The 8,712-nt window shown below is 32.7% G+C and overlaps 1 protein-coding gene across 20 annotated transcripts in view; it reads right to left on the bottom strand.

Moving 5' to 3' along the window:
* Positions 1-7,567, bottom strand: part of LOC102596183 (replication protein A 70 kDa DNA-binding subunit B-like) — a 24,051-nt gene extending 16,484 nt beyond the window's left edge. For 17 of the 20 annotated variants that reach the window (XM_015307451.1, XM_015307452.1, XM_015307450.1 and 14 more), the window contains exons 1-5: positions 7,337-7,519; positions 3,916-3,986; positions 2,661-2,882; positions 2,460-2,537; positions 2,243-2,305 (exon numbers count right to left, since the gene is read on the bottom strand). The gene's annotated coding sequence lies outside the window, so the exon portion shown is untranslated. The other 3 variants (XM_015307464.1, XM_015307468.1, XM_015307455.1) reach the window with 2 other exon arrangements.
* Between the last annotated feature and the right edge of the window lie 1,145 nt (positions 7,568-8,712).

The raw sequence follows: 8,712 nt of genomic DNA, 5'->3' as shown, positions 1-8,712 counted from the left end.
TGGCAAACACTTGGAGTCATTTCACTTATTGAAAAAGCAAAGAGACGCCATGCAGCTTCTGGTGGAGAAACCCATCTAGCAGATTGGTATTCTTTGATTTCATCTATTTCTACATTAGTATCATTATTATGTACAGAAAATGCAATTTTGTCATGTCCTTTGCAAATATATTTGTAAATGTATTTGATAACCTTAATGTCAGAACATATTTCAACATTAATATGACAACTGAATTTCGTAAGTAAAAACGGATTGTATGGAACAGTCCAACAATTGTCAATGTAGTGTCCTCTAACTTTGATTGGTGTGATCATTTTTCGTCTTTTGTAAAGAGGATACGAATTCTTTCCTTTGGTTGTTTGTTCAACAAGTTGTTTTGGATATTTAAACTTACATTTTCCTTCTTTTTGCATGCAAGAGTTTGAAGGATTTAAATAGCCACAAGGACCATGGATCATGTGTTTGGTGACAAGTTTGTATAGATGATGATCAATATAGGGATCAGGTAATTCAGCACATACAATTTTGTCATATGATTTTGGCGTTAGCAATTTATATCCATCCATAAGTATAATGAGAAAATGGGCATGTGGAAGACCTCTTTTTTGAAACTCAATTGTATACATAAAAGCCGCAACTTTTCCAAATATGTTGTTTTTTTTAATATCTGCTTTGAGTTCTTCGACTTTTGCTCTGAATACTCTACTAACTAAATCAGGTCTATTTTGAACTTCTTCCATTGGCTGTAAATGTTCTTGTATTTCAGGCCAACAAGGATTACAAGTCAGTCAAAAATATGTCGGGCTTTCCAAAATGTTGTACCAAAGCAATGGCATCCATATATCTTCGACGCATATCTCTTGGGCCTCCTATAAAACTACCAGGAAGGAATTTTTGTCTCCCAATATTGGAAGCATCTCTTTCTCCTTGTCTCAGTAAATCAATAATTCCTTGGAAAGCTTCAACTCTAAATAAATCTTGATTAAATGAAACAAAGTCTAATCTTTGTGTCTCAAGTTTGATATATTGGTCAACTATGTATTGTTGAAAAAGCCTTCCAGAATGTAAAGTGTCATTTGGTTCTTCATCTCTTATTTGAATTTTATAACAATAATATTCACGACAAGAAACAGTTTCCTAATCCCTTTGATAAAACTTTAGATTCGATGTGAAGGAGTCTATCAATAGAAGTCATATTCATTATACTTGGTAGTTGGTCATATTCAGAAGAAATTTGTGTGTTGGAATAACTGTGTGTCTTGTTGAATTTTTTAATACCACAATGCCAACCATTTTGACCATAGGGAAACAATAGTGGATATTGTAATGGGTCATAACATCCATAATAGTAATTGACCAATTGGCTTTTGTTACTATGAGTGTAAATTCGAATATGTGGTGTATGAATTTTATCATTTAACTGATCTTCAATCCAAATTGCCCCAACTTCGGATGAAGTTGGTAAGTTATGTGTTCTTTGGTCTAAATTGGAACTTGAGTTTAGAGCAATGTAAAATTCGAATAAATTAGGAACGACTGTTAACGATCTTAGAAAAGTAGAATAAGGATTAATTTTTAGTATATCAATGAGCTTCGCAACAATCAGTTCATTAAGATTATCTGATAACTTCATTCGATTTGTTAGCTCATTTTGGTTATCATAGAAATATAATTGTAAATTTTTTGATTTTCCTACTGAGGGTATCAAATCATCAATGAAGTGATATATTTGTCCTTGGACTTTAAATGTATAGATGCCATGATTTCTCTTTGCTAATTCTCTATCATAATGTACTCCAAGTGAACTGAAGGCAAACATATTATTGTAGGCTCTACTGTAAGTGCGAAAATGTTGACATTCTTTGGAGTCACCCAAGAACAAATTGTGCAACTCAATAGGCATATTATAAGAAGATAGTCTAATTGATCCATTATCACAGCAAAAACCTGGTGATTCATATTGAAACCTTTTTGCTGCACAAAATTTGCAATTTGGGACTTGCTTTAAAAGTAAGTAATGTTTTGGCGTTAAATTATCATTTTGTAGATTGACTTGTAAGTTATTTCGAATTTGCAATTTGGGACTTTCTTTAAAAGTAAGTAATGTTTTGGCGATAAATTATCATTTTGTAGATTGACTTGTAAGTTATTTCTACCTGTGCATGGTACAAAGCAATTATTTCGTATATATAAAGTAAGAAGAATACATGGGTTTTAATGAATTTGGTACGAAGAAGCATACCTTTGTTTGGAGTACATGTGGAAGTTAATGTGGTTGCAACATGAGATGTTATTGATGTTGATCCTAGTATGAGAAAATAAAGTATTTAAAAACAGCTGTGTAATTATGAAAATTGAACGTAGTTAAAATAGTTGAAGTAATATTTGAGAACTGACCTTTGTGTAATTATGGAAACTGAACATAGTTAAAATAGTTGAAGTAATATTTGAGAACTGACCTACTTCAAAGGTAGATAAGCAATTGACCATACGTTGTCCTGTAGTTGAAGTAACTGGTAGAGTTGTAGGTTTGCAAGCTTGAACAACAAAATGACCAAAATAAATGTAGTAAGAGTAGGTCAACTAAAACGTGTAACTATAGGTACAGATATTGAGAAGCGAGATTTGACGGAAGGAAGATAAGAATATGGTTAGCTGACCTTGTTGAGAAGATACTGAAGAAGTGGTAATTGTAAGAGCGCCATTACTATTGGATTGATGAAGGAGTTTTTGTCGTTTTGATTCAGCCCTTTTTTGTCTTAGTTGGGATAGAAATAAATTTTTTCTCTCTGCTGACATTTCTGCATATCTAGTACGGCGACGCAAATTTTTTTCAGAAGTTGTCTGTTGCCCAGACACATTATCTCTATTTTCTTCCATTCCTGTTTGAAGTAGTTAATGATTTGTTAAATAAATTGATAACTTAATGTAATGTGGGAAAAGTACATATAGGTGACCCAAAAAAACCAGCATAGTAGTAAATGACTATAATAGAGTAGTGTCATTTGTTTTGTAGTAAGCAATTTGAAGGGAAAAAAAAAGTGAATGTAACAATGAAATTATGGTTAAATTGAAGGGCATATAGGCATAAATATATATTGAAAAAAATATGAGAGTAGGCACCACGATAGGGTTTTTTTGAACATCTAGACAAATTAGGAACAGAACATGTGTAGCACATACAGCTTCTATCACATTTAGCCTATATAAGGCTAATTAAATTAGCTTTCTCTCTTGGCAATGATTGTTTAACATAAAGAATATTTGAATTGTAATTGTTCTGTTGGAACTAATAAAAGAATGTATCATGATTTTCACAGATGAACGTTTTACAGACGGCACAAAGAAATTGCGTAAGAAGTATGATCACAGCGAGCGAAACAGTTAGTTTAACATCGAGCATGGAGGCTGAAGCTTTTCGTCAAATGTAGTAGAAACAATTATGTAGAGTAATCAAATTCGATCGAAGGAGTAAAAAATTGAAGTAACTGTGCAGAGCTCTGTTAGTTGTTTGACATGCTATTGTGTTTCACACTAATGTGATATCATAAGTTGAACGTATCGTATTATTGTGAAATTAGAAATGATGATATGGCTTTTGTCACTGTAAAAAACAAAGATGCGAAAGAGTTTAAAGTAGATTGACAGTGACAGTTGTGGCTGCTATTATTGGCCCTTTCAATACCAGTGGACAGTTGGTAAAAATGGTCACAAATGCACATCAGAGTTATATACATATTTATTTACTTTCTGAAACATGCATATATAGGAAAAGAACATACAATTTATGATAGGCAACCTAAGAATCCAAAGAAAACGAAAGAATGGAAAAAATAATGGGAGAAACTACCTGTAGAATGAATGACAGAAACAAAGCAATAAGCTGTTAAAATGTAAGGTAAAAAAGATTGTTACCTGAACTATATTAGCTCTTTCTCTGTTTGTGGGAAATTAGAGGAATGTGAAACAGCTGATTTATTAATTTCCTGTAAATAAACAAAACAGCTAATAAATGAACATCTTTGATAGTAGCTTATGTAAAATTTGAGGAGGTTTATTAGATAAGATCATAAAAAATTGTGTGGAATGAAATGCAGAAGGTGAGAATTGAGTTGAATATTGAGAAAAAAGTTCACAAGACGTAGAGTTGACAGAAACACAGCTTGAAAATTTGCTGTATTGATTTGCAGAGGAAGGCACAAAAAGTCGACAGTGAATTTACAATGAATCCTAAAATTAAACAATGTTCGCTTTAAGCCTGTTTTTTCATTTGCACATGCATGTATATATACATGAGTATTTGACTACTGTAATTGTTTAATGTAAAATTTTGTTTCATAAAGCTGTCCAACTGAAGCTACATCAGCAGAGTTGAAGTGATTGACCTTTCAGTCGAGAAAGTTGGTGTGATAGAAAGAGAGCCTATATGTAGAGCAATGACAACTCGAAAGTGATTTCGGAGAAAGAACAAACGTATAGTTCCATCTTAAGAGTAGTTCCATAAAAAATAAAAATGAGAAAAGATCATGTGAATGTAAAGTAGCACATGTGTTTTCTTTGCTCCTTTGAATTTTTTCCCTTTCAGATCTACTAATGTTGATCCATTTGACGACTAATTTTATTGTTGTTTTCTTAGTTTTCTAGCATATGGCAAGATGTAAACACAAGGGTGGACAAGCAGATGGGAAAAAACAGCATGTTCTCGGGGTCCGTAGAAACCTTGTGGATGCTTCAAGTGGTACTGAAAGCAAATCCGCCTAAAGAAAAGTGTGGCAGAATGTTGACCAAGAATGTGATGATATCGACAATTTATGACTATGCGTCAATGTCAAGTGATGGGAAAATGGAATATTTCATCATCAGTATTGTTACCTAATGTGAATGAATGGAAATTTGATCTTGAGTGAAAACTTTGAGGAAACAGTTTATTTGGATGGTGAATTGTTTCATGGAGGTAAATTTTAACCCCGAAACAGCTCGAAGTAGCTGAGGCAAAAGTACTGGGAAAAGGACAGGCAGCGAAAATGTGAAGAGAGAAATCTCCCTAGCTGCACTATCTGCAGAAATAATTCAAACTGATGTATGTATTTAGTTTTATTGAGAAACATGCAAGAGCAAATTAGATAACGTTGTGGACATGCAGAGCTAAGTAATTTTTGTAAGAAAAGATGACAGCAGCATTGCAGAGTAAATTTTGCAGAACATTGATGTGCTAACGAAGACATTGTAATAGACCGAAACGTTAGGAAAGTATTTCATCAGCAGGTTTTGCAGTAATACAAACCAATAATGGTTGAAAAGTGAAAGCTATGGTGTATATCTTTTGTCTAACTGAAAAGAGCACATATTAACCATAAATAATCAGCAGAATATGAGCGAACAAAAGTCTATCAAGCAGCAGTTAATAGTCTAGAGTAATAGTTGGTTTGCAGGCATTTAATGTAGAAAAGGCGGAAGTTCTGGACAAGAAAAGAGTACAATATAAAATTGAACTCAGACAATGAAGTCCTACCAAAGCATAAATGTAGCGACATAAATGTTTATTTCGTCTAGTAACAAAGCAATAAGAAACTGTTGTAAAAGCAAATTAGGACAAAGAATGAACAGAAATTACAGAATCATAAAAGATCACACAGCATGTATCATAGTATTAACTTTTCCTTTCACGTTGATGTGAGAAGCATTTATGTGCTATTAGTTCTTTGTCAATCATGATATACAAGTGTACAATTTGAGGATGCGAAAGTAGGCGATTGACAATGTCATAGAACAAAAGCAGCTAGAGGGAAACTGAACAGACAATGTATACTACCTCAGAGATGTTCTTACTATTTAGTCGTATGACATATAAACTGTAGAAACATAATAAAGTTTGTATGTACGAAACAAAATAATAAATAAAGAAGAAATAAAAAGCAGAACGAAAGTATTGTCATAGTAGAAGTAGAGTCATGCGTAAATCTGTTAGGACCCTTTAGCAGAGGTCAATGAAGACATAAAAGGAATTAGCAGTCACTAGTAATATATAAAGTACAATTGGAGAACAAATTTTTCAGTGGAAAGCTGTTATACAGATAGAAAATGTTGGAAAATATGAAGAGTTGAACAATTATCTGTCAAAGTTCAGTCAAACGACTATACAGTAGGGAAAAAGAATAAGAATAAGGTTCTACAAATGTTGGTGGGACATCATATTCTATGACAGAAACTTGTTCTATACTGCAGCAGTTGAAAAAGACAAATGTTGCAGACCCTCACTGATTTAGGAGAAACTCCATTTGTAAAAGAAAACAATTGATCTCCCCGCTCCCCCCCCCCCCTCCCTTTTTTCTGAAATTTGTAATTTCTCTCCATTTTGAATTCTATATTTCACATTCAAACGACTTTCAAAAAGCGGCATACACAATGATATATAAAAAGTAACTTGTTTAAAACTCTTTCATGTTTAAATAGACGTGCGAAAGTTGAGTTATTTCAGACTGCAAATGCTTTTAATTGAGACCATTTTGTCTCGTTAAAGGGCATATGATGTATAAATTCAAAGCAGTAAGTATCACTTCTGAATTATTGATACTAAATGGTTAAATAAAAAAGTACCAAAAAAAGTTTTGTATATTTTGTTGGTTTCCTTGAGAGTAATAATGAAACAACAACCTTGATGAAACACAGCAAACACTCTGTTTACAAACCCCATTGAATATACCCTTATGATTTGCAATTGGACCATTAGGACAAAACCTCAAATTTAGTATGAAAGTGACACATGATAGATTCACACTTTCTCATATAGTCATATATATTACCAAACCACTGTAAAAAAAATAAAAATGTACTAATGCACAAAAATTAAGACCTACTCAACAATAATAAAGAATTTCACTTCTTCATCATACAAGTACACCTTATTATCTATGTTTACACTTACTTTTTACCTCATCACAGATTTGAAGCAAAAATGAAATTTGTAGAGAAAGTTGCAGCTTTCAGTTACCTTAGGCTAACTAACCCCACAATTCATTAATATTTTTTCTTGGGTTTGGGGTCATTTTAGAGAACAATATTTTCTTTAGTTTCATGCCTCTACATGTTTATTTACATGTCGTCCTAATAAAAAATAAATATTTGTTAATATTTGTTATTTGACAAAATGAATGCATAAATTATAGTATTGTTCTATCTTGAAAGTTATAACCTTTAAAAGTACAAATTTGATCTAACATAGAGAAACTATATAGCTAGTTTTGTCTTGCTGAGCATCTAAATCGTTGATTCTAGCTGCATCTACAGAGGACAAATTAGCAATCGGAGAAAGTTAGGTTAAATGATGAAGAAATACCTGGCCAGCGCATCCGAAGCAAACGAAAATGTTGACGAAACCTTCAGATTCAGCGAGAAATTGAAACTGTGCAGAGAAACAGAAGAGAGTGAGGAAGAGATGGATCGGCCATTGAAGAGTTGAGATCTATGGAAAGAAGAATTGACAAAGTCGACGGAGCTGACGAAGAAGGCGAGGCAAAACCCTTACGAAATTGTGAGAGAGTAGTCGGAAAGTTCTGGAGAGAGTGAAAGGAAAATGGGACAGGTGTGTATTGATGAAATGAAAAAGGGACAAATGAATGTACAATCAGTACTACCTTTAGTACAACACAAAGATGCAGTGTTGGTCCTTTTGAAGTCCCATTTCTAAATAAGGGTAACTAGATGGGGGAGGCCCGTGGCAAGCATGGGCCCAATAGTCAAAATATTATGCTTGTAAAAATATTAATACTAATGAATCAAGGGTGATACATTTTGCAGAAGATGGATAATATCATATATTATATACTATTAGAAATATTTAGAATATGTACAACATACATCAGTATGATGCCAACTTGAACGATCTGCAAATACTAACTAATGTAATACAACCAAAATAATTACCCTTACTTAGAAGAGTGATATAGCAGATGTTTCAGTTTTGATATATAAGATTAGCATGTCATTGTTTATCATATGTAGAGGATACAAATTGTGCAACAAGCTAAGAAATGTCTATTTTATAGTTTATACTTGGATCCATATGTGACTATTTAACACATGTTTGCTCTTTAGTTCCTTATTTCTCTTCATCTTCTTTCGCGTAGCCCCATTTTGTATTCACAAATTTTTCTGGTGCTTCTCTCTCTTCTTCACTCTTTGCATGTATCATCTCTCTTCTTGTGTGCTTGAAGATTTTGGGGCGTGACACTTTCAAATGAAGTTGAGACGGTCCGCAACCCTATTGTCATTTCCTCTTAAACTATATATCTTTAATTTCACTTATTTAAAGGAAAAGTTGAACAAGAAATTTTTAAAGCAAAACCTATCCCACATGCATAATGACATAAAATGTGAAAACTTCTTCATAAAATATTATGTGTGTCAAAAATACAGATAATAACTCATTAAGGAAATGAATATTACCTAAATCATTTCCAAACATCATTAGTCTCCTATTGTATGATCATCCTCTCAATTCCACAATTGTAATTATGAATATGATAAATTATGGTGTTTTGGTATCGTCTGTCAGTCTGCTAATAAATCAGAAGTTGCAATTCAAACAATACAAAAATAACGGAAGAAATTTAGATGATACTAAAAGCATAACTTCTATCTAAGAATAACTACTAAATACTAATACAACATCATCCAAAATAGAACACTATGGTTCCCTACAAATCTTAAAAG

The sequence above is a fragment of the Solanum tuberosum genome, unplaced genomic scaffold (genome assembly GCF_000226075.1).
Source record: "Solanum tuberosum cultivar DM 1-3 516 R44 unplaced genomic scaffold, SolTub_3.0 scf00058, whole genome shotgun sequence".
Classification (NCBI taxonomy): Eukaryota; Viridiplantae; Streptophyta; class Magnoliopsida; order Solanales; family Solanaceae; genus Solanum; species Solanum tuberosum.
The sequence above is the reverse complement of the archived record's forward strand: the minus strand, read 5'-3'. Positions and strand labels throughout refer to the sequence as shown.